The sequence below is a fragment of the Lampris incognitus genome, chromosome 14 (genome assembly GCF_029633865.1).
Source record: "Lampris incognitus isolate fLamInc1 chromosome 14, fLamInc1.hap2, whole genome shotgun sequence".
Lineage (NCBI taxonomy): Eukaryota > Metazoa > Chordata > Actinopteri > Lampriformes > Lampridae > Lampris > Lampris incognitus.
In genome coordinates, this window is record NC_079224.1 from 27,384,205 (window position 1) to 27,411,069 (window position 26,865).

Consider the following 26,865-nt stretch of genomic DNA (forward strand, 5'->3'; position numbering starts at 1 on the left):
GTTATTCATTTGAAGACAGAAAGACGGGAGAAAGGTTGAAGACTGCAATAATAAAATAGTGCAGACTGAAAGTTAAAGGAAATGTGGTTGGTGTTGCTGGTGGTGGAGGTAAACGAAGCAAAATTACATTCAATGAATGTGGGGTGTTGTAGTGGGGTGTTGACACTGGTTACATACTATTGGAATCTACAACATAAACTGTCAGTGGATTACCATTCTCGTCAATGATCCCTGTATCAAAAGGTATATATTAAAGAGTGTGCGTGATCTGCAGCCATACCAACATGTACACTGGCTCTGCCAAATGACGTAAGCTAAGCAGGTATGGGCCCTACTGGCCAACCAACACCACTTCCGGCAGCAATTTTCCTGACCTCCCGGGAAAAACTTGAGTTGCTGCCGGAAGTGGTGTTGGTTGGCCAGTAGGGGTCAGTCTTTCCTCTGGTCTTCATAAAACAACAACTATCAAATCCCACTGCCCCGGTGCAGTGACGGGGACATTGCTGTAGGTGAGGTCGTCCTTCGGATGAGACGTTAAACCGAGGTCCTGACTCACTGCTGTCATTAAAGATCCCACAGCACTTATCGCAAAGAGTAGGGGATTCCCCGGTGTCCTGGCAAAATTCCCAACCTGGCTCTCTCCATCTGGCCACCTAATCACCCCCCCCCCCCCCATGTAATTGGCTCAATGATTCCTCCCTCTCCACCCCAAACTGATGTGTGGTGAGCGTTCTGGCGCAAAATGGCTGCCGTGCATCACCCAGGTGGGTGCTACACATTAGTGTCGAGGTGAGTTTCCCCCCTTCACTGTGAAGCGCTATATAAACGTAATGATTATTATTATTATTATAATATTAGCTTAATTATAGAATTATTATTTATTCTTGCAATAGTTTAAAAACCCCTTTCAATCACCCCATTTACTCCTGGTATTGCCATGCCCTCTGTATCCGAAGGTGCTATCTGGATAATAAACAATCAAGAGTTTGAATCTCGTACTTTTCAACAGAGTGAAACGATTGTCACAATAAATATCTAGTAACACAATAAATGTGTTTTGTTATTTAGAGACAGTTATGAACTATCTGAACTTTTATGTGAATACAGTAAAACTTGTTTAACGTAGTCGCGTCATGCTAGTTGACATTGTTCCCCCATCACGTCTACACACCAGCGTGGGTAGCAGTAGACAACGAAGAGTTTCTGATGCTTTTATTTGTTTAAGTCTAGGCCCTGCACAGCTTACTGTATTTAATCATGCCTACATGCACTGTGTGTTTATAGAATTTGCTTGTGTAAATGGCTTTAGGTCATCAAAAAATTATATTGTAACGTGCATGGATAAGGAGACACGCTGGCCGCTGGCTCGCGGGCCTGACCCTTTAGTCGAGCGGTTAGCGACGTCTCCTGCGGCGCGGGCGATACAGGTTCGCTTCCCGGCCGCGGCAGTTCCTGTGGTTGCGTTGTCCCCCGATTTCGCTACATTGGTGTCAGGAGTGGGATGGAGCGACCGTAAGGCCATCGGAAGCGTACGCGCCCTGAGGCGTGAAGGAGTTGATATGATTAAGCGCGGGGACGCGTTTCCCGAAGGAGGGGGGTAGTGTAACGTGCATGGATAAGAAGATACGCTGGCCGCTGGCTCGTGGGTCTGACCCTTTAGTCGAGCGGTTAGCGACGTCTCCTGTGATGCGGGCGATACGGGTTCGTGTCCCGGCCGCGGCAGTTCCTGTGGTTGCGTTGTCCCCCGAATTCGCTACAATATTTTAGGCTGCATTGCAATATTAAGAGTGATGCCACTTAGATATGATTTGAGTCAAGTTTTATTGATTTTGATTACCTTTGACCAGTTGCGGACAAAATAAACTTTTACAATGATATGTAATATTTTTTATAGTTCATAGTTTATTATTGTATATCCCAAAAAGAACCAAAGAACGAAACCGGTGGTTCTCTGAGCTGTTACAAATGTCTCAGAGGTGACGTTCATGAAATTGTCTACAATGAGGAAATTCTGCTTACAAGTGGATTTTCATAGACGGATTGTTTAGTTGCATGAGCTATGTATTATTGCATCATTTGCATGAATTGTTAGTTTTTATCATTTTCCCTAACTGTATTTTTACAATGCGTTTACTTTTTCTTTAAGAGACAGAGATAAGATTTACTTTATTGATTCCCATGGAGAAATGCATCCTCTGCATTTAATCCATCCCAACACACACACACACACACACACACACACACACACACACACACACACACACACACACACACACACACACACACACACACTGGACGCTGTGAGCAGCCATGTAGCTAGGAGCAGTGGGCAGCCACCATGCAGCACCCAGGGACCAACTCCAGTTTTTCTTTCCTAGTGTCTTGGTCAGGGACACAGACAGAAGTATTAACCTAACATGCATGTCTTTTTGATGGTGGGAGGAAACCGGAGCACCTGGAAGAAACCCATGCAGACACGGGGAGAATATGCAAACTCCACACAGAAAGGACCTGGGATGGCCTGGGGTTCAAACCCAGGACCTTCTTACTGTGAGGCAACAGTGCTAACCACTGGGCCATTGTGCTGCCCATTTAGTGCAAGAAAGGCCTCTTTTCTTAAAATCCTACCATCAAGGTTTAGTACATTAGTCTGTAAACCCTGTGGTACTTCATTTAGAACAATGGCATCAACCCATGTGCAATTAAGAGCAATGCATGTGTAGATTTTCACTCCAAACACTTCACAGGCTTATTTCCTACAACCTTCAGTCAGAGAGGGTAAAGCCTATTTGCAAATAGCAGTTGGTGTAGTGTTTAATTGGCATGAACACCTGCTTACATATGTTTCTAAAAGACAAATGTTTGGACACCTTGAGGTCAAAAGCTAGACTCTTTAAAGTCAAATACTGTTGTATTGATCATGTGTGTCTTAGAAATTAACTCAAGGCATTAACAATTTAAATATGGCTTAGTGTAAACAGGATACAACTAAGGGGGACGAACCAGGAGAAAAGCAACAGGATACAGGGATTTATATCAAAAAGAGTGGCAGCAGCATATGCAGAAAAATATCTTTTGAAGATGAACAGACAGAAGGAAAGACAGGAGAAGAGTTAAAGATAGAGGACAGTGGTACAGTAAAACAGAGTATATTGTAGTGTTTGCAGGAAGTGAGCTTGGTCTTGGCAATGTGTGGCGATTCCCGTACCTCTGCTATAACAGTGGAGGAAGTAAATGATACGAATTCATAAAGGAAGTAATGTAGTGATTTTGTGGTTTTCTAGGGTTTATAGGGTGTCCGTTCTGAAAATAACAGCTACAACCTACAGGCTATAAATATTGTTTTTTTTTTAGCTTGCTTTTTAAGCTTAGCTTAACTTGATATTTTATCATAGGGGCATTTCTGATACCATATGGGGTGCTGGCTTTGGTGTGTGGCATACCTTTGTTTCTGCTGGAATCTGCAATTGGTCAGTACACCCAGGAAGGGACTGTCACCTGCTGGAGGAAAATTTGTCCACTGGCGCAAAGTGAGCAGATTTGTGTTGGACTGCAAGCCATAATCACTATTGAGACTATTGGTAAAGATGCTACATGTACGGGTGGCATGGCGGTCTATTCCGTTGCCTATCAACATGGGAATCGGCTGTTCGAATCCCCGTGTTACCTCCGGCTTGGTTGGGCATCCCTACAGATACAATTGGCCGTGTCTGCGGGTGGGAAGCCGGATGTGGATATATGTCCTGGTCGCTGCACTAGCGCCTCCTCTGGTCGGTTGGGGCACCTGTACAGGGGGGAGGGGGACCTGGAGGGAATAGCGTGATCTTCCCACATGCTACATCCCCCTGGCAAAACTCTTCACTGTCAGGTGAAAATAAGCAGCTGGCGACTCCACATGTATCAGAGGAGGCACGTGGTAGTCTGTAGCCCTCCCTGGATCGGCAGAGGGAGTGGAGCAGAAGAGTGGGGTAGTTGGCCAGATACAATTGGGGGGGGAATGGAGGGGGAGGGGGTCCAAAAAAAGAGGATGCTACATGTATAAAGTTATGATTTTAAAAAGCATTAAATCTGTATTTGTAATTCCTTTAGGGATTGGATATGAGCAGCTGCTGATCAGACTGTATGGTTTTAGCTATGTTATAATTGAAGCCTGAGCTCTCCTCTGCCTGGTCTTCTCCTTTAGAGCGAGGCTCCCCTGGGCCAGCTGTGAAATAGCTGGAACACAGGTAAAATTTGCTCATCTCATGATATTGTAAAGCTACGTAATTACCTGAGATAAGATTACAACTGTCACGTATCGGGAAAGAACCCAAAAGCAGACGGGACAACAAGGTAAGGGAAGAATCAAGTCTTTATTGAAGTGACCGATCTCGGGGGTAGAGCAGGAGTTGGCTCTGTGGCAGGTAGGCAGGCAGGCAGAAGTCCATGAATGGCGACGTTCCAGCGAAGACTGGAGGCTTTTTAAAGGTGAGGGCGATTGCTTGATGGCTAGCTGGCGTGCCGGGGTGAAGGGGGGGTCAGCAGGTGTCAGCTGGTGTAGCAGGTGTCAGCTGGTGTCGCAGGTGTCAGCTGGTGTAGCAGGTGTCAGCTGGTGTAGCAGGTGTCAAGGGTGATCGCTTTGATGTCAAGGGCGAGAGGCTGTGACAACAACCATAAATTGGTAAGAGCTTGAAAAAAAATGCTCATTGATTTACCAGCACTTGAAAATATTGAAATGGACTCTCGAAGGTACAATGATAGTTATAAAAGGCTTGAAAAGTTCTTGTAGCTATGATTAAGTCATTTCCTGACAAATGCAAAGGTGCTTCTGTAGGTTTATGTTTCTATGAATAGTGCAGAGAGTTAGCTCTGTAAGGTCTTTGATTCCTCTTGTGACATCTTATTCATTTCAATTGACAAAAAAACAAAACAGCCAATTGTGGGGATCCTCGTATGGCTCCAAATGAGACAATATTGGCTCCAAATGAGACCACATTGGCCAACACTACTTCAGCTGCTATTGAGTTCTGGCAGTAAGTATATGTCTTCAACTTGAGACTCTGGAGAACTGAGATGGTATTAGAACTTGGGTCTGACACAGTGTTGCTTTACTCCAGCACTTAATTATATATATTTCCCTACTAAGGAAGATCATATCACATTGTATCTAAAATTCATCTACAACGCAAACGCCATGTGCTGGCCATTTCTGGAGGAATTGAGGAACTGGGGAACATAAGATGGGACCTGGCCTTGTGTCTTCTGGCCTGCTGGGTGTTCTGTTACTGTAGTATATGGAAAGATGTCAGATCCTCAGGAAAGGTCCTGTGGTAATATTTTATCTATAGGAACATAAATAGACCAGACATAGGAATCTACAACATATCTACTGTATTATATATGTCATCATGCATTTTCATCCATGTAACATTAGAAATGAAAGAGTTGCACAAAATGTTACATAGAATCTTTAATCGGCATGTAATGTTGAATTATTTAACATCAAAATAATTAATTCCACTACTGTTTAGGTAGCATACTTCACAGCCCTTTTTCCATGTGTATTTCTCCTGGTACTACTGGTGAGGGCATTGATTCTACCTGGAGCTTGGGGGGGGTTGCTTCTACCTGTATCCAGACTTGGATCGCCTGGCTGACCCTGCAGTACGCTGTTTACAAATACATACATTGTCTAAATTCTGAATCCACCTTAAGAAAAAATTTTCAACATTAAAAACAATTGGGCATCTGGGTAGCATAGCGGTCTATTCCATTGCCAACCAACACGGGGATCGCCGGTTCAAATCTCTGTGTTACCTCTGGCTTATACGCAACATCCCCCCCCCCTACAGAAATCACCAGAACAGTGAACATGAATGAACTGTATCACAACTAGGTAAACTGGGTGGACTACCAGTTACCAGCGTAGCCATGTGGATTATTCTGCCACGTGACAGGCCACGCTCTAACTAACCTAAACGTCAGAAGTCCGTAACATAGTCTTTCAGATAGCCTGGTCGAGCCTGAGCTCGAGCTGGCTGGGCCTCATGATCAGCTGCGGGGCCCTCACCCTCAGCTGGGTGTCCCTCTGCAGGTTCTGGCTGTGCTATGGGAAAGTCACAGTCTGCCGCCATGGAACCCCAGTTCTCCGAGGCATTGGGGTGTGTGGTGTTAGGTGGAGTTACCTCGTGAAGTCGGCTGGCATGCCACCGTGACCCATCAGAGAGGCGGAATGTCGCTGCACCTAGCTGACTGGTGACCTGCAGTGGTGCCGACCAGAAGCAGAGCAATTTGTGACCCCGGTGCGGCCGACGGACCCGGACCCAGTCCAGAACTGTGAACTGTGGCGCACGCACTTTACTCCTCCTGTCAAACCGCTGTTTCATCTGACATTGACGGCCAGCGACCCTGCTGCTGTGCTGGACCGGCATTACCGATGCAGGTGCGGTAGCCAGCTGTGCTTGCAGGCGATCCAGAGGAAGTTGGAGCTCCCGGCCTATCATGAGGTGGGCTGGTGAGCTGCCTGTGGTTGAGTGTGGTGTCGCCCGGTAGTGCAGCATGGTGTGAAGTAAAGCAGCTGAGAAAGGTAGACCGTCAGCCAGATGTGCCCTGATGCCGTTTTTTAGTTTTTGGTTGAAACTTTCCACACCCCCATTGGCTTCTGGGTGGTAAAAGGCAGTGCGAATGTGGTTGATCCCTTTGTCTGCCAGGAAAGCTGCAAACTCAGCTGAGTTAAACTGCGGGCCGTTATCCGTAGTGATTCTGTTAGGGATCCCCCATCTGGCGAACAGAGAGGCGAGGAAGGCAGTGACCACCTGGGACGTGACCGAACCTGCAGTGATCACTTCGGCCACTTAGAGTGGAGGTCATATGCCACCACAAGGAAGCGCTGACTATGCGGGACACCGTGGAGTGCCCCACAGTTATCCCCCTGGATGTGCTCCCAGGCAGTGGCAGGCCAGTGTACTGGTTGTAGTGGGGGTGGGGCCGGCGGGCCGGTCTTCCCACTGACCAGGCAGGCTGTGCAATCTTTTACCATGGCCTCGATGTCCCTGTCAATGCCCGGCCACCACACAAGGCTCCTGCAACGCTGCTTCACCTTCACAATGCCCAAATGACCTTTGTGGGCCATGGCCAGGATACGTGCCCACAGGCTGACAGGGACCACTGTGCAGAGCCCCCGAGCCACGCAGACATCATGCCAACAGGACAGCTCCTCCCTGACCCTCCTGTACGGTATCAGCTCCTCAGGGACCGTCAGGGGCCAGCCCTCCCGGATGAAGGTACGCAGTTGGGAGAGGAGGGGGTCCGCCTCCGAGGCAAGTTGGAGGTCCTGGAGAGAAACTGCAGCTTGGAGTGGGGCGTGCAACATCTGAATGAGGTCTGGCTCCGTTAGGTCTGGGCCTGGGTCTGGTGCGGGGCCAGGGCTAGCTCTGGAAAGAAGGTCCGCCACTACGTTATCCCGACCTGGGGTGAACTGAGGAGAGAAGTCGTACTGCTGGAGCCTCTCGGACCAGAGGTGGACCCGCAGCGGTTTGTGTCCTGACCCCGACGAAGCTAGTAGGGACGTGAGGGCCTGGTGGTCAGTCCGCAGCGTGAAGTGCCTCCCATACAGGTACATGTGCCAACGCTCACACGCCCACACACATGCCAATACCTCCCGCTCCCCCACGGAGTATTTCTGTTCAGCCGCAGTGAGTGAGCGAGAGGCGAATGCAACAGGGCGCTCGATGTCGTGCTGGAGCTGGGACAGCACAGCGCCCACTGCTGTGTTGGAGGCGTCACAGGTCACTATAGTGGGGCTATTAATGTCAAAATGTGCCAGCACTGGGGGAGATGTAAGTTTCACCTTAAGCTGGCGCACAGCTGCAGAACAGGCCGGGGTCCATGTCCAGGCCGCATCCTTTTTTAGGAGTTCCCGTAGTGGGGTTGTGGTTGAAGAATACTGAGGCAGGAAGCGCAAGTAGTAGGCCATCATACCCAGGAAGGAAGCGAGCTGGGTCGAGCATGTGGGTTCAGGGAGGCGTTGTATTGCCTCCACATCAGAAAGGAGCGGGCTGACGCCATCAGCAGTCAGGCAGAAACCCACAAACTCGATGGCGGGTACTGAGAAGGTGCACTTCTCGCCATTCAGCGTGAGATTGTGGCTGGCGAGGACATTGAGCACCCTAGTGAGGCGCTCATCATGGACGGCTGCAGTCGGGCCGTGCACCACAATGTCATCCAGGTAGATGACCACCCCAGGAATGCCGGCAAATATGGTGGACATAAGTTTCTGAAAGCAACTGGGGGCAGAGCTGAGGCCGAATGGCATACGTGTGTAGCGGTAAACCCCAGTGTGTGTCACAAAGGCAGTGAGGTCACGGCTGTCTGGGTGTAGTGGGACCTGCAGGTAGCCCTGGCGGAGGTCGAGTTTTGAGAAAACGGAGGAGCCGTGAAATTTGGCCGTCAACTCCTCTACTGTCGGTAGTGGGTACTTATCCGGAATCACCGCCTTGTTCACTGACCTGAGATCGATGCATGGACGCAGCCCTCCTGACTTTTTCTTTGCCACCACCAGGTTGGAGATCCAGGGCGATGCGTCCACGTGCTCGATTATGCCTGCGTCTAGCAGCTTCCCCAGTTCAGCAGTTAAGTCGTCACGCGGGGCAAGAGATAGGTGGCGCAGAGGCTGGATGACTGCGCGCACCTCAGGATTCAGGAGGGGCTGGTGGTTAAAAGCAGTTAGGCAGCCCAGGCCACTGAACAGAGAAGGCCAGCACTGCTGCCATGACAGGCCCACAGCCAGGATGGTACAGCCAGCATTGTCCATGAGAGAGAACCCTAAATCACAGAACAAATCCAGACCCATAAGGTTAGCTCCATGATGGGACACCTGGAAAGTGAATGAGGTGAGGGCTTTGGTCCCATGCCGAACTGAAAAGTCTACGGTACCCACCATACCAATCTTGGAATTGGCATAGCCGTACAGGTCCTCTGCATCAGTCCTGATGTGCCGCAGGGGAAAAAGCCGTCGGACTGTGGACACGTTCAGTAACGTCTTTGAAGCCTCTGTGTCTAGCAGGAGCGGCAAACACACCCCGTCCAATTCCACAGCGCACCACTTGAAGGGCCGGGCCTGGGAGCTTACTGGATGGATGGTCATTGGCGCCGGTGGGCGGGAAACACTTTGCGTTTGAGGGGAAGCAGCAGGGTTGGAACGACAAACCCTCGCAAAGTGGTTTAACTTGCCGCAACGTGAAGATGTCTGTCCTTTGGCCGGGCAGGTAGGGCTACGGGTGGGGTGATTTGAAGAGCCGCAATTACTACATGCCGTGCGTGTTGGTGCTCTCTGGCGCCCAGCAAAATTCACCTCTGCGTTGCTCACCTCGGGTTCGGGTGGAGTCAAGGCGGGCTGTACAGTCTGTGTTGCCAGCATGGATAGTGGGGAACATGCTAATTGAGATGCTTATCCAGCTGCAGACTCCACCTGGAATGCTATTTCCACTGCCTTCGACAGAGTCAAATCATCAGGGGACATGAGCAGTTTCTCTCTGACTTTATGGTTATTGGTGTGTTCTGCCAGCTGGTCCCTTATTAGTTCATCTTCCAGAGCCCCGAATTTACAGAGGCTAGCCAGACCCCTCAAGTCAGCTATGTAGTGATGTACTGACTCACCCGCGCGCTGCTGGCGCTGACGGAAAACAATCCGCCGGAGTATGATGCTCTGTGGAGCGGCAAAATGTCCAGCGAGCTTAGCAACACAAGCCGCGTATGTAGGAGTGGATCCGAGCATCCTAAAGATCCGCTGACCCTCGCTGCCCAAGTTGTGTATCAGCAGGGCTCTCTGCCGTGAGTCTTCCGCGTCCACCAAACCCGCAGCCGCGATGAATGTCTCGAACGATTCATGCCAGCGAGTCCAAGGAACCGGTGGTTCGACGGGTAGAGCCAGGAAGGGAGAGAGAGGCGTGAGTGAAAACTCCATCTTCGTCGCCAATGTTGTGTCCAGCAAAACTCGGACCACGACTTTGAATCAAGTTGTGTTTATTGCTGCCACAGTAAACGTTATATACACGTACAGTAGAGTATCAACAACGTCTTGTATCACTGCCGTAAACCGACTGCCGTAAACCGGCTGTAGTAAAACTTGGACCCGAAGATCAAACTGGCAACCCTCCAGTTTCTAGACGACCTACTTTACCGTCGAGCCACTATCGCCCGAAAATTCGGGAGATATGTTCCTTTTCAGGCATCTGTGGCTATCCATAATTGTTTAATCTGATTTTTGATTGTTTTATGTGGTCATATATTCAGCAAGCTGTGAAACGATATCCAATCTCACAGTCATTTAGTCTTGTGGTTGCAGGCAGGGTTAAAATTCACCAAATATTTTATCATAATAATTTACTATTTTTTTATGAATTTGCAACTTAACAAAGTGTTTTTCTCCCTTTTAAGTGATTATTAAAGCTTATTTAGGTAGCTTCAACCATTTTTAGGTAATGGCTGGCCTGCACCGTCCTTTGGAATGACTGCTGAAGAGGCCTTTGTTGACTTCATCAAAGTGTTACACTCATTTTCTCATCATTTACAGTGGCCGTATGCAGAGGTGCAAAAAGGGGGTATGCAACACATGCAGCGCATGGGGGGCTACGCGAAGGGGGCCGCCAAAACAATGGGGGGGGATACATATACATTATACGAAAATTTGTCTTTTTTAAATTTAATTCATTTTATTTTTTTGCTCATTTAAAATAGGTACAAGCTGTCCATCCATCCATTATCCAAACCGCTTATCCTGCTCTCAGGGTCGCGGGGATGCGGGAGCCTATCCCAGCAGTCATTGGGCGGCAGGCGAGGGGACACCCTGGACAGGACAGGCTGACTGTATTATAGACATTTTTGAAGTTACAACCAGGTCTAGGCTGATCACACGGACAAGACAGGCTATTTATTAGTTACGGCTGCGGTCCAATTACTATCGATCATGAGAGTTCAAATGTCATAAAAGATACCACAGCACGAGGCTTTGCGGCACCCTGTGATCTAAGGCCGATGGCACATGACACTTGTTCACGCAACTTAGTACCATGCAATTGAGTTTCACCAGAGTTGCACTGTGTATCAGCTCTTGCAATTAACTGAAAAGTTGCGACAACCAATCAGAACATACCTGTCGTTTTAAGTCACGTCACTCCGCAAATCTGACCCGTTCTGCTTTCAAAACCCGGCGTTAAAACCGCGATGGCAAGACTGCTAACCGGGGCCGCAAGGTCGAACCCAATAGGTCATTTTCCACCAGCGGAACTACCCGAACCTCTTAGGGCCCGGCAGCTTTGCTCGTGTTTCCACTAGAGGAACGACCCCTGACCGGAACCCTTCCTGGACTTTCACGGGAACGTCTGTGGTCCCTACTCTGAGGTAGGTACTTCTGAGCGGCCCTGAAAATCTGCTGGGCGGGGCTCGACGCTGATTGGTTGAACGTCGGAAGCAACCAGCCTACTACTTCGGCGTTCAAAAAGCGCCATTTTTACAAGCCATCAACCAACGTGTGTGGTAGCAAGCGCCGGAGAATTAGCCGAAAAATGGACAGACGAGGAGGTGCAGGCTTTGTTGGCTTACTACGCCACCGACGAGGTTCAACGGGGGTTCGAGTCCTCGAGGAGAAACAAGAATATTTACCTTGACATTTCTCGCCACCTGGATGGGCTAGGGATACAGTAATGTGCAGTGAGGTCCATGGCTGGGTAGGCAGTGAACTATATTTATGCGTATGATAGTGTTGTGTATAAGTCACAACAGTGTGACCGTAGTCTAGGACACTGCAGCTTTAAGTTTTACTACAGCCGGTTTACGACAGCCGGTTTACGGCAGTAAGACAAGACGTTGTTGATACTATACGTGTATATAACGTGTACTGTGGTAGCAATAAACACAGTTTGTTTCAAAGTCGTGGTCCGAGTTTTGCTGGACACAACAGATAGTCAATTAACGCAGCAGCCAGTGCTCAAATCGCATAGCGCTTTGAAACGTTATAACCTCACTGATTGATTCGATAATGTCATTCTGAATCCTATTCGAAGTGCCCATAAATACAGTTGAAGAATTTAAATGTGTGGCTAATTTGTCATCTTTTTCTGCCATCAAATGTAAAAGTTCAACATAATTCCCACGATTGACTCTCATCTGTCCCTCGAAAGGCCAACTCTTGTTTGGCAAGATAGCATGTAGCGTCAATGAGGCTTTTTAATATCTCCCTGTCAGCCTTTACTTTTTCATTATGTGCAGTAACATTCAGCCTGTGTCTATGCGGCTCTTACCAAGCGTTTTCAAGGCTATCTGAGAGCAGGCGCGGATCTACGGGGTGGCAAGGGGTGGCAGCTGCCACCTCTGGGGACACAGTCTTGCCACCCCTGTTGCCACCCCATTTATAAATAAGATTATGTTTTTAAAGTATATTTTATGTACATGCATGGTGAAGGTCAATGAGACCCACACCAAACTCATCTCAAACAGAAGTCGCCGATTTAGAATCCCCCTCCCCCTCACAGGCGCGGATCTACAGGGTGGCAAGGGGTGGCAGCTGCCACCTCTGGGACACAGTCTTGCCAACCCTTTGCCACCCCAGGAAAAAATCTCTAGATTCACCACTGTCTGAGAGTGTATATGGGACGTGGAATTTTCGTGCTTCAGCAAAGCCCTTGGTAAATTGTTCAAGTCGCAGTAACCCCCTTTCACCCACACGCTGTCACTGGTCGAGAACAGTAGACACGGGAAACAGAACAGCTTGCTAGCCTGGCCACAAAGCCAGTCCTTCTTTGATACTGTAGCGAATTGGGGGGGGGGGCAGCCCGGGAATCGTCACAGCCGGGACGCGAACCCGTGTCTCCCACTCCGCAAGCGACAACGTTAGCCAGTCGACTAAAGGGTCCGACCTAGTAGCCAAGGACCAATGTGTCTACTTATCCATGCACGTTACAATACCATTCCGTTTGAAAAGTCCGTATTATCTTCTGTCCTTTTTTTTGGGTGATTTCCGTCAGGTCAGGTGTTGGCTTCCCATTTGCGATCACATTCCTTTTTTCTTCAAAAGTAAATGCTGAAAATATTTTTAAGTAATATTAATTTGACAGGTGAAATTAGACTGAAATAATAGCTAGCGAAAACGTTACGCGCGCGAACAGCAGAAGACGGCAAGCCAGAGGGTGGGAGGGAGTCAAAACACATCCGTTCACAAAACGCGAGGCAGGTTAGCGATGTGCCTCATCGTTGACACTGTAAGAACAGACTACGCATGCGCAAAACTACGAAACCATTTGCTTTCATTCCACACGCCAGAGAGGCGCAAGCAGACTCTGCTTCGGCAGCCTGCATTCACGAATGCTAGCTTTGGGAGCAAGCCATCCTGAATAGGGCATGCCTTTTATTGCTAGAACAAGTTTTACATGATTTTTAATTATTTTTTACAACAATCTTAACAAATTAAAGTTAATTTTTTTTAACTATCATATTTCTTTTTTTTTATTATTAGCCTGTGTGAGGCACTGCCTACCCTGTCTCCCCTGACTGTCGGGATACATCATACAGCCAAGCAGTGCCGGGAGAAAATAAAGAAGCTACTGCAGTTGATCTGTTGTTGTCGTAGGCACCAGGGCGCGCTGTAATTACGTCGCGGTGAAAGCTGTCGCAAAATGTTGACGTCAACTCATGAGCCCGGTGGTTCCTACATCGCTGTGGAAACACTTGTGACACTCGAGAGGGCCGACTACGGGGTAGTTCCACTTGTAGTTTGCGCCAGCCCAGGAGTTCGTGTAGTTCTTCCTATGGAAAATCGCCTAATATAGCAGAAAAGACAGAATCAAAGTCAGGGGTTATGTAATGATCGCTGCCTAGGCGTCCATTTTGTGACGTAATACTTCCGTTGCGGGACGCTCGTGCGAACCGTCGTCACCAAGTTTGGTCATAATCCCCTTTTCGGTGCTGAAACCATGACCTGTATCACAACAACTTCTGTCGTCAATAAAAATATGAAAAGTTTTGTCGGGTGTTCATCCATTCCACTGTAATGTCTCCGCGGAGATCACCCCGATCTCTACAAATGGCGCCCGAACTGTGTCGTGATCACATGAGTAAGATCGGACTGTTAAAGTTCAGGTGGATTCAGCGTGTTTACCAGAGACTGTTATGTCCATGCTGCGACTGTCACTAAGTGGATATACACTCACCGGCCACTTTATTAGGCACACCTGTCCAACTGCTCGTTAACGCAAATTTCTAATCAGCCAATCACATGGCAGCAACTCAATGCATTTAGGCATGTAGACATGGTCAAGACGATCTGCTGCAGTTCAAACCGAGCATCAGAATGGGGAAGAAAGGTGTTTTAAGTGACTTTGAACGTGGCATGGTTGTTGGTGCCAGACGGGCTGGTCTGAGTATTTCAGAAACTGCTGATCTACTAGGATTTTCACGCACAACCATCTCTAGGGTTTACAGAGAATGGTCCGAAAAAGAGAAAATATCCAGTGAGCGGCAGTTCTGTGGGCGAAAATGCCTTGTTGATGCCAGAGGTCAGAGGAGAATGGCCATACTGGTTCGAGCTGATAGAAAGGCAACAGTAACTCAAATAACCACTCATTATAACCGAGGTATGCAGAAGAGCATCTCTGAACGCACAACACGTCGAACCTTGAGGCAGATGGGCTACAGCAGCAGAAGACCACACCGGGTGCCACTCCTGTCAGCTAAGAACAGGAAACTGAGGCTACAATTCGCACAGGCTCACCAAAATTGGACAATAGAAGATTGGAAAAACGTTGCCTGGTCTGATGAGTCTCGATTTCTGCTGCAACATTCGGATGGTAGGGTCAGAATTTGGCGTCAACAACATGAAAGCATGGATCCATCCTGCCTTGTATCAACGGTTCAGGCTGGTGGTGGTGGTGTAATGGTGTGGGGGATATTTTCTTGGCACACTTTGGGCCCCTTAGTACCAATTGAGCATCGTGTCAACGCCACAGCCTACCTGAGTATTGTTGCTGACCATGTCCATCCCTTTATGACCACAGTGTTCCCATCTTCTGAGGCTACTTCCAGCAGGATAACGCGCCATGTCATAAAGCTCGAATCATCTCAGACTGGTTTCTTGAACATGACAATGAGTTCACTGTACTCAAATGGCCTCCACAGTCACCAGATCTCAATCCAATAGAGCACCTTTGGGATGTGGTGGACCGGGAGATTCGCATCATGGATGTGCAGCCGACAAATCTGCAGCAACTGCGTGATGCTATCATGTCAATATGGACCAAACTCTCTGAGGAACGTTTCCAGTACCTTGTTGAATCTATGCCACGAAGGATTAAGGCAGTTCTGAAGGTAAGAGGGGGTCCAACCCGGTACTAGCAAGGTGTACCTAATAAAGTGGCCAGTGAGTGTATACTGGGCTGCGCTACATTTTCATTAGCCGCTAACGAAAGGGGCTTCAATCACGTCCGCTAGCGGGCTGTTTTTCGGTAGTTGCTGGATCGGATGGGAGTGAGGGGTTACTGAGTAACTTTCAGAGTGGATTTCGAAAAGGAAAAGGACGATCCACAATAGATGCTCTTGTTAGAGTAAGTAATGAGGTGGAGAAGACGCTGAAGATGAAAGAGTTGATGACAATAGTATATTTTGACATTGAAAAGGCATATGATTCTATATGGAGGGAAGGGTTGCTTATCAAATTAAGTAAAATGGGTATTGGAGGGAGGCTGTATAATTGGATTATGGACTTTTTAACAGGCAGGAAACTTAAAGTCAAGGTTGGACCAGATGTATCTAAGCATTATGGAATAGAAAATTATATTCCCCAGGGGAGTGCAATCAGCACTCTATTGTTCAACATAATGATTAATGATATATTCACAAATCTAGATGGATGTGTCAAATCAGCACTATATGCAGACAATGGGGCCATATGGATGAGGAGAAGGAATATACCATATGTGTTAAAGAATACAGGGAACGCAATAGAGAAAGTGGAGAAGTGGTCATATGAGTCGGGGTTCAAATGATCAACAAGCAAGTCTTGTTATATGATGTTTACAAATAAGTGCAAGATTGATGCTGAGAAGTTAACATTATATGATCAGCCGTTGGAGAGGATGGCTGAATTTAAGTACCTGGGCCTACGGCTAGATAGCAAATATACATGGAGAGCATCTTAAACACCTGGAAACAAAATGCAAATAAAGTCATAAATTTATTACGAACTGTGGCTGGCTGCGACTGGGGGGCAGATAAACGGTCATTACTTGACATTTATAAGGCAGTTATGAGGTCAACAATGGATTTTGGTTGTGTTACTCACTCTGATGAGATTCTAATTCTTGGTGATGTCAATATTCATCTGAATAAGGCTGCTGATCCTCTTAAGTAAAGCCTTTCTGGCACTAGTTGATACTTTTGGGTTCACTCAGTTTGTTTGAGAGTTGACTCATTGCAGTGGTAACACCCTTGATTTGGTTTTATCTAAAGGGATAGCTGTTTCTGATCTGAATGTCTTGCCAACCACATCTGCTGTGTCAGATCATTTTCTCATCAAATTTGAAGCAGTATTGGCCTGTCCAGTTAATGTCAACACAGATGTTATTGCCACTCGCCACATTGGTCCCTCCACTGTAGCTGCATTTGGCCAGCACCTGCCTGAAGTCTTGGCTCCTTTCACTGTGGTAACTGACTCTGTTGAAAATGTCACTACTGACTTAAATGTGGCCCTCTCTAGTCTCCTTGATTGAGATGCACCTCTCACTACCAGAGCTAGGTGACTAAAGAGGCCTACACCCTGGTTTAATGATGAAACACGTGCTCTTAAGCAGACCTGCAGGAGACTGGAACGTAAATGGTGCAAATCCAAATTGGAAATGTTTTACCTATCATGACATGAGTGTTTATTGAAATACAAGTGTGCTTTATCTGCTGCAATAACAGTGAATCTCTCTCACTTAATCAATATTAATAAACATAACCCCAGATTTCTCTTTGACACTGTATCTAAACTTACTAAAAAGCAGCCGCCTATTAGCTGCTCACCATTCACGGCCCATGAATTTCTAGATTTTTTCTGCAATAAGGTTGATGAGATCTTAAACAAAATTAGTTCTTCAACTCCAGCTACTCCTGCAGATCCTGTCTTACCAAATTCATATCTATACAATGAGTCACTGACAGTCCCAGTTATTACAGCTTCTGAGACTATCTCTCGATACTTTGACTAAGTTCATGTCAGCTTCTAAACCAACTGCTTGCCTGCTTGACCCCTTACCAGCAACACTTTTTAAAGACCTCTGACCTTTTCTGGGACCTACAGTGCTAGACACTGTTCATCTATCACTTATTACTGGCATTGTTCCCAGCAGTTTTAAGACAGCTGTGGTTAAACCTCTACTTAAAAAAACACCTCGATCCAGGGTCTCTTAATAACTATCAGCCAGTCTCTAATCTTCCATTCTTTTCTAAAGTACTAGAGAGAGCTGTGTATCAACAATTTTCAACCCATATAAAAGAAAACCATCTATATGAACCTTTTCAATCAGCTTTCAGACCCTGTCACTCCACTGAAATTGCTCTGACAAGAGTGGTGAACGATCTTTTACTGGCTATAGACTCTGATTCCACTTCGGTGCTTCTACTACTGGACCTCAGTGCAGCCTTTGACACCCTTGATCACTGTATGCTATTAGATAGATTAAATTGTAATTTCGATGTCTCTGGCTTTGCTCTCTCTTGGCTTAAGTCCTACTTATCTGGAAGAACACATTTTGTCTGCTATAGTAATATATTTTGGTGATACACGATGGAGGATAGATTCACCAGGGGCTGCTGCTCCTTTAAGGAAGACGTTCAGAGTTCTGACGTAGGCACTGTTTAGAGTTCCCCAGGAGGTGGAGCCATGTTTTCGACGGCCTAGCTGTTAGCTTGTTGCCACGAGAGATTGTGCTGTGTCGGTGTTGTTTTGTGTGGCGAGTTAACAGAATTCGCTCAACTCGATCTCTCCATCTCCTCATTCCTGCACTCCCACAATATCAAATTTTTCTGACGTTAAATATTGTGTGCCTGAGGGCTCAGTTCTTGGCTCTCTACTTTTCTCTCTTTACATTACACCTCTTGGCCAAATTATATGCAGTTATGGAATAAATTTCCATTGTTATGCTGATGATACTCAGCTGTATGTGCCTATAAGGGCTGATGATCATACTCAAATGACTAATTTAGAGGCCTGTTTGGCTACTGTGAAAAACTGGATGTCACTTAACTTTTTGCTTTTAAATTCGGATAAAACCGAGATGCTAGTCATTGGCCCTGCTAGACACAGACACCAATTTGATTAAGTAACGATAACAATTGACAACTCTGTGGTTTCACAAAGTGTGGAAGCCAAAAATCTTGGTGTTACATGTGATCCCAGCCTTTCCTTTGATAAGCACATTAAAGAAACCACCAAGACTGCCTTTTTTCACTTACGTAACATAGCTAAAATTCGGTCTTTTCTCTCCATGGCTGATACAGAGACTCTAATACATGCATTTGTTTCATCCAGACTTGATTACAGTAATGTTCTGTTTTCAGGTCTGCCACATTCTAGTACTAAAAGTCTTCAGATGGTTAATAATGCTGCTGGTAGAATCCTAACTAAATCTAGGAAATTTGACCATATTACACCAATTCTTGCCTCCCTTCATGGCTTCCTATCCATGTTAGATCAGAATACAAGGTGCTTCTGCTGACTTATAAAATCCTAAATGAGCTTGCCCCATCTTACCTGTCTGATCTCCTTAAACCTACATTCCATCTCGAGCTCTTCGCTCTCAAAATACAGGGCTCCTGTGTGTACCCAAAGTTGAAAAGAAGTCATCCAAAGGAATTGAATCAAGTGCAACTGGACTTGGTATAACCATTTGCACTTGATTCAACTCCTTTGGATAACCATGACTTGGATGAATGAGAACATTCACAGACTTGAAAAGAAGTCCCTTTTCCTATCAAGCCCTGTTCTTGTGGAATAACCTGCCTGCTGCCATCAGACAATCAGAGTCGTTTGAATCCTTTAAATCCAAACTTAAAACTCTATAGGGGTTGGAATGAGAAGGGTTACCATTGATGGACGATTGCATGTGTGAGAGACATTGCAGCAGTTCAGCAGCTAAGAGAGACCACAGTATACAGCTTGCCCAGCTCAACATACTGGTACTTAACGGGAGGCCCAGGGCCCTCATCCAGAGCCACCAACATAAAGGTGGTGGGGACACTCAGTTTTAGGAGCTGAGTCTTTTCTGCCAGGCCCAAATTGGTGTACATGACAAAGAGTTGAAATACTGCTGCAGGTGACAGCCATGTTCAGAAACCTCTCTCCTGAGCACGTTGAGTACAGCTCTCAGCAGGTGGTCACTCAGACTCAGGTTATCCCCCTGAGCAGAGGCTCTGGGGGAGGAGGTGGGAGAGGGACAGGGTGTATGCACGTCATAGTTAGTGCCCCCAAATTTATAACGAGAGCTTAATCATGTTGTGGCTGTTCATTGCTATAGGAGAGATATTTAATTTTGCAAATACAGAACTCTCCTTTTTGAATGTGAGGAGATGGAAAATCCCACAACAAACCACTGGGTGGCACATTGACCCAGTGGTTAGCGCTGTTGCCTCACAGCAAGACGGTCCTGGGTTCAAACCCCAGGGTTGTCCAACCCTGGGGGGGGGGGCATCCCAGGTCATCCTGTCTGTGGAGTTTACATGTTCTTCCCGTGTCTGTGGTGGGTTTTCTCTGGGTGTTCCGGTTTCCCCCACCATCAAAAAGACATGTATGTTAGTTAGGGTTTATACTCCTGTCTGTGCCATGGAGGTGAACTGGAGTTGGTCCCTGGGTGCAGCACGGTGGCTCCTAGCTACACAGCTAGGATGGGTTAAATGCAGAGAAAGAATTGTCCCACGGGGATTGATAAAAGTAGTAAAATCAGCCCAATTTGACAAAAGACATTTTTATCACACTAGTTCTTTCTAGACATTTCCATAGTTCCCTTTTAAAATCTACCCTGTTGCTGACAAGAGACTCTTTTTTTTTTAAACTTTATTTTCCAATTTTCAAGTTTTTTTGGAACAGGTATACAAAGCACACGAACAACAACAACAACAAAAATAAACATGCAGGAATCCCCCCTCCCCCCCAAGGCTAAAAAAAAAAAGGACTACGCAGGGATTTCTTATTCCAATTCCACATAATAACCATATTTTTGAAGACAATATAAAGTTGTACACATATATCTATAAGTATTTTCGTTACAACCAGGTAAATAAAAAGTACATTCAATAAAAGGGAAACCCTTCAATAAAGTCTATGAAAGGACTCCCGGTCAAAGTAAAGTTTTTGCGGGTTTTACATATTTTATATCGGAGCTTTTCTAAAGGTAGAAAGGACAGCACCTCCCTCAACCACTGCAAAAATGATGGCGCTTTATTTGACTTCCAGTTAAATAGGATAAGTCTGCGTGCTAGTAATGAGGCAAATGCTAGAACATTTGCCTGCAAAGTTGTGACCTTACAGTTAGTGGGTGGTATGCCAAAGACGGCTGTGTGAAAATCAGGGTTTATGGTCTGTTTACAGATATGTGAGAATACATTAAATATCTGTCCCCAATAACTGTTGAGGGAGGGGCATGCCCAGAACATGTGTCCCACCGAGGCTGGACTATGACTGCACCTCGGACAGCTAGGGTCTGTGGTGGGAAAGATTATGGCAAGCTTGTCCCCCGAGTAGTGAAGACGGTGAAGCACCTTAAACTGAATTAATCCATGTCGTATACACAATGAAGACGTATGAATACGAGTTAAGCTGTCCCGCCATGCCTCTTCAGAAAGCTCTACACCCAAATCTCTCTCCCATGCAGTTTTTGTTTTGTCCCAGGATATCTGTTTCAATCCCTGTATCAGTGTGTAAATTATAGAGACCCGTTTTTTCCCAAAGGGATCCTTCTCTAGAATAACATCTAATTGGCTCCTGGTTGGCAGATACGGAAATGAGGGAAACACTTTCTTGGCAAAACTACGGATTTGAAGGTATCTAAAAAAATGGGATCTGGGTATGTTATGGTCTTTGGTAAGTGTTTCAAATGAGGCGAATGTTCCATCTTTAAATAGATCACAGAAAAACAACCAGTCCATTTCTATGCCAAAGTTGAAATGTGTTATCTAACACAGATGGCAAGAAGAATTGATTATTTGCTACTGGAAAAAGACCGCTAGCATGCTTTAATCCAAAATGCCTCCTAAACTGGAGCCATATCCTAAGTGAAGCTTTAACCACTGGGTTTGTTATTTGTATGTTACGATTATGTGGTAGTGGAGAGGTGAATATCGGTAAAGGATTGGATAAGAGTTCCATGTGAACCCAATCTGCACCCTGTTGATTCTCATATGTAAATGCCCAATGTAAAAGTTTTACAATGTTCGCAGCCCAGTAGTAACAAATAAAGTTAGGCAAACCTAATCCCCCTGTCTCCTTAGGGACCTCCAAGTATATTTTCTTCATCCTGGGGTTTGAATTGTTCCAGATGAATGATGAAATTAATCTATCTAATTGTTTAAAAGTTGTCTTAGGTATGAATATGGGAATCATTTGAAAAAGATAGAGAAATCAGGGTAAGACTGTCATTTTAACTATATTAATGCGGCCCGCTAGTGAAATTGGTAGCGCTGATCACTTTTTAAAATCTGGTTTTGTTCGTTCTATTAGTGTTTCAAAGTTATGGTTATATAACCTCCCCATTGTATGAGTGACTTTGATTCCTAAATATGTAAATACATTATGTTCAAGTTTGAATGGAAAGCTAGAGTAGTCTCTATCAGTGTGGTTAATCGGAAAAAGCAAGCTCTTTGAATAGTTTATCTTATAACCTGACAGGCGACCAAAGTTATCCAGAGTAAGTAATAGTCTTGGTATAGATTCTATTGGGTTGGATATATATAACAACAGGTCATCTGCATAAAGTGATACCTTATGCAATTTACCACCTCGTGAGATACCTTTAATGCCATCCTCTGCCCTAAGAGCTATAGCGAGTGGCTCAATTGCCAAATCGAACAAGTAAGGAGAGAGGCTGCAGCCCTGTCTGCAGCCCCTATGGAGTGAAAAATAATCAGAAATAATATTATTCGTCTGCACTGCGGCTGTCGGTGAGCAATACAATATTTTAACCCATGCTAGGAATGTGGAACCAAAGCCAAACCTTTCTAGAACAGCAAATAGACATTGCCATTCGATGCGGTCAAATGCCTTCTCAGCATCTAAAGAAATCACTACTTCTGTCTGTTCTACGGAATGTGGTGTGTACAGTACATTAAATAGGCGGCGCATGTTATAGAATGACTGCCTGCCTGGTATAAAACCAGTTTGATCAGGGTTAACAACCGTTGGGACAACAGTTTCAATACGGGTGGCCAAGATTTTTGTAAGGATTTTGTAGTCGCAATTCAACAAGCTTACAGGACGGTAGGAGCCACACATTAGGGGATCTTTTTCTTTTTTAAGTAACACTGATATGATTGCCTGCATCATAGTTTGGGGCAATTTCTGTTGGTTAAAAATTTCCTGATACATCAGGTTAAGTATTGGTGCCAGCTTGGTAGCAAATTCTTTATACATTTCAATTGTGAAACCATCCGGACCTGGTGCTTTGTTACTCTGCATGGATTTAATTGCTTGTATCACTTCCTCTGTTGATATCTCTCTGTCTATCTGTGCTCTGTCTTCAAGGGCAATTTTTGGTGTGGTCAGACCGTCTAAAAAAGTTAAAATATGCAACAAGTCGCTGGGCAGTTTTGAACTATAAAGGGTAATATAAAATTGTTTAAACTGGTTATTGATGGTGTCAGGGTCGGCAGTCTTTACCCCAGCTGCTGTGCAAATTTCAGAAATAGTGTTAGCGGCTATGGACTGTCTAACCTGATGGGCTAATAGTTTTCCAGCTTTCTCTCCATGCTCATAAAATGTCTGTTTTGATTTAAAGAATAATTGTTCTGTTTGTTTAATGGAGAGATTGTCGAATTCTGTTTTTAATAATAATTTTTTCTTATAAAGTTCAGGTGTTGGGGAATCGGCATATGAACGGTCCACTTCCGCTTTACTATGGGACAGTTCTGTTAGACGTTGTTTATGTTTCTTTCTCTCATGTGCTGTGTATGAGATTATTTGGCCTCTAAGGTAGGCTTTGAGAGCCTCCCAAACAATAGTTAGTGGCATATCTGAAGTATGGTTGAATTCCATAAAGATATCTATCTATCTGCTGGGAGAGAAAATTTTTAAAGGAGTCCCTGGACAGTAATAGAGGATCAAATCGCCAGGTGCGTTGGGGTTTAGGGCAGTCTATGAAACCTATATCTAGATGTACACAACTATGATCCGAAATAACAATACTATTATATTGGCTCCCCCTAACCATAGGAAGGACCCTACTATCCAGGAGAAAAAAATCAATCCTTGAGTAAGAATGGTGCACTGGGGAAAAAAAGGAGTATTGTTTAGTAGTTGGGTTGTTTCTTCTCCAGGGATCAAAAAGAGAGTAGGATTCCATAAATGAATGGATAACAGCACCTGCCTTCGAAACTTTACTATTAGGTCTTGGGTTTGATCTGTCCAAATATGGATGCAATACACAATTAAAATCTCCCCCCAATATTAATCGGTAATTATTTAAGTCTGGGAGGGCTGCTATGAAACTAGAGAAAAAAAGTGGTTCATCCCAGTTTAGTCCATATACATTGCCAGTGCCACAAGTGTACCATACAGGTTACCCGTCACTATCACATACCTTCCCCTGGGGTCAGAAATAGTCAGTAGTGGAACGAATGGGATACCCTTCCAGATCAAGATGGCCGTGCCCCGCGTTCTGTTCTCATTCCTGGAACAGAAAATTTGTCCTATCCAAGCTTTTTTTTAGTTTTGTGTGTTCACTTGACCGAAGGTGGGTTTCCTGTAAGAACATGACATCAGCTCTCAAAGATTTTAAATGTACAAAAACCCTACTACGCTTTACTGGATTGTGAATTCCCTTTATATTCCAGCTCAAAAAACGAAGATAACCTGTATTCTGAGTGTCAAACATTTTTTCTAAAAATGAAAAGAGAAAATAAAATAAAAAGTCCCTGCCTACTAGCTACAAAACAAAAACAGAGCCTTGAGAACCCATGCTGATCTACTAATTCCCTAGAGATCGCACCCCCCATTTCTAGTATAACCTGGCAAATAACCATATAAAAACCCTCTAACAAGCCCCAACCAGGGTGAACAGTGGTCTTGTTAAGATTATATTAAATCCAAAAAGTATTTATATACCTAAGAACTATATATCAACACCCATATTAAAAATTTAAAAAAAAATTAAAATTAAAAAAAAAGAAAAGGAAGGAAAATATATATCTACACCCATATAACAGCAGTTATAATACAGTTCCTTTGTAGGTAAGTGACACTGACCTGGGTGTCGCCCTAGCAGTCGTCACCAAAGCACTGTTAAGGGTCTCATAATAATTAGCATCCATACACATATATATGGTGTCGAATCCCTCCTTTATCCCGACAATGCGTGCATTACACCGGCGTTGTCGCCCCTCCATACCGTCTACCTTCTGGCGTAGCATAGCGACTTCAGATGTTAGCTGGCCGATGTCCTCCTCCATTTTCGTGGTCTTGTCTTGAGTATGTGTTCAGGCCGTCCTCCACGTCTTTCAGACGGGTCTCTTGTTTCGCCATGCCGGCCTTTATAGCGTCTATTTTTGCATTCAGATCCTCTGTGAATGAATCTATCCGTGCCAAGATCTTGCTCTCACTGCTCGCGATGGCAGCCATCACCCCAGATAGGTCTGTAGACTCCTCGTCCGGGGCTTTCACAGAGCCCGAGGCTTTAGCGGCCTGGTCACTGCTGGATTTGTTTTTGCCCATCGCGTCTTCGAGATGATCGATATGCAAGTACAGGGTTGTGAGTCCGGTGTGCTAGCGGTTAAGTATCGTGTGTGTTAAACCTAATTTATCTGTGTTTGGTCTGAAAAGTTAAAATATTAATGAAAAGTTCGCCCTGATCAGGAGCTCAATCTAAAGACGTCCTCACATGTTACTGCTCACCAGCGCCCCCGGAAAAAAATTTGCCAAGAGACTCTTACCCAATAATTTCACTTTAGGAAGTAATGGCTTAATGTCGGTGATGCCTTGTGTTTGTGACGGTGCATGTCTGGATGGAGACGGGATCTCAAATAATTTTCTCCAATAGCTTGGCAGCAGAAACTCTTATTGTCTCGGGCAGCTATAGTGAGCTTATGAACAACTGTTACAAGTAAGACTAAATTGTTCTTTGTGATTTTTATCAAAATAATAAATTGTTCTTTGTGTTTTGTTTTGTTTGGGGTTTTTTTTGCTGTTGTTTTTGCGAAGAGTTACTATTCTCATAGCTGTCTGATGTCCATACTGTAGAAAATGGTTGTATGTTCATAGCATACCCTCAGGCAACAGCTACGATGCTTTTTCCTCAATTCTGGACTGTTTGCTTTTTTCCTCATGTTTGTTCTACTGAGCGTTGACACACAAGTAAATTTTTTTTATTGCTCATCAGATGTTTATTCAATCATTTTTTAAGTGCATTACACTAATTTCTGTTTACTGATGTCATTTTTTTTTCATTTTGTGATAGTGGAGTGTTTTATCACATGTACTGTTCTCTTTATGTTCTAAACTTCCAAAGTGTTAACATAAATAAACAGCCAAACTCCTTTCCAAGAGCCAGGAGAGTGAGCGTCCTTGCTCCTCTATTGACTTCGTACATCAGGTAAGTCAAGATGGCACATTAAATTAGAGTAAAACTAGAAAAAGAAAGATACAAAAATAGACTTAAAGGACTGCTATGTAAACAACAGGTTGGCTAAATATGAACAGCCTAGCACTAACATTGTAGACAATTTTACTTTAAGAAGACTAGACATGTCTACACAACATCTATTTTCCATACAGAATGAAAACAGATCCAGCATCAAACAGCACTTTTGGGTAAGTATACAACAGCTTAAGTATGAAGACTGACATTAATAGACAACTATAGGACTAGCTAAGTAGCAGGTAAGTATGGTATTGCATAGATACAACGTATTAAACTATTATTTTCATACAAACAAACAATACCTACAATAATCATTAATATCAGTTCTCTAACATGCAAGGAATATTTTAAATTTACAGCCATTGCTTTCTGAAAGATATTCACAGCAGATTCCTTTTGATTACACTTGACAAACCATGACGATTCGACTATGCCCTTTCACAGTTTACAGCTAACAGCTACTTCCTGCTTTTCCTCTATTGTGTGGTTTCAAAAATAAAAGCTCAGTTTCAAAATAAAAGTTCCCCAATCATTTGCGCATATAACACTACAAAACATACTTGAACAGTCAACTTAATGTCTCTTCAGCACACAAACATATTCGGGGCAGAACATCACATCTGCGTGACCTGTTTCCTGAGCTGTTCTGTACACCAGGACGACATGAGCTATTTGTCCTTATCTGGTTATTCTCTTACCTCATACAGTTGCCTCTGGTTTCTGAGGTGAGCAAAACATTATCATGAAATAAAATTTAATAATTTATCACAAAATGTAAAATGGCTCCCCATATTAAATTTTTCTCTCCTGCATGATGTAGGAAGGAATCTACATATTCTAACTAATTCATTTTTATGCATGTAATAGAGTTTGTCTGAATTTAATGGCTTTGTTTGAATGTTTGGCTGTGGTTCCCTTCGGTTCAGGTGCTTCTGTTAGACCAGGGGTCGGGAACCTTTTTGACTGGGAGAGCCATAAAAGCCAAATATTTCTAAATATATTTCATTGAGAGCCA

General features: G+C 44.9%; 1 pseudogene; it reads left to right on the forward strand.

Annotated features, from left to right (window-relative positions):
* Nucleotides 1-4,932: 4,932 nt before the first annotated feature.
* LOC130124392 (sodium- and chloride-dependent GABA transporter 2-like) lies at nt 4,933-26,691 on the forward strand (annotated as a pseudogene).
* The last annotated feature ends 174 nt before the right edge of the window (nt 26,692-26,865 follow it).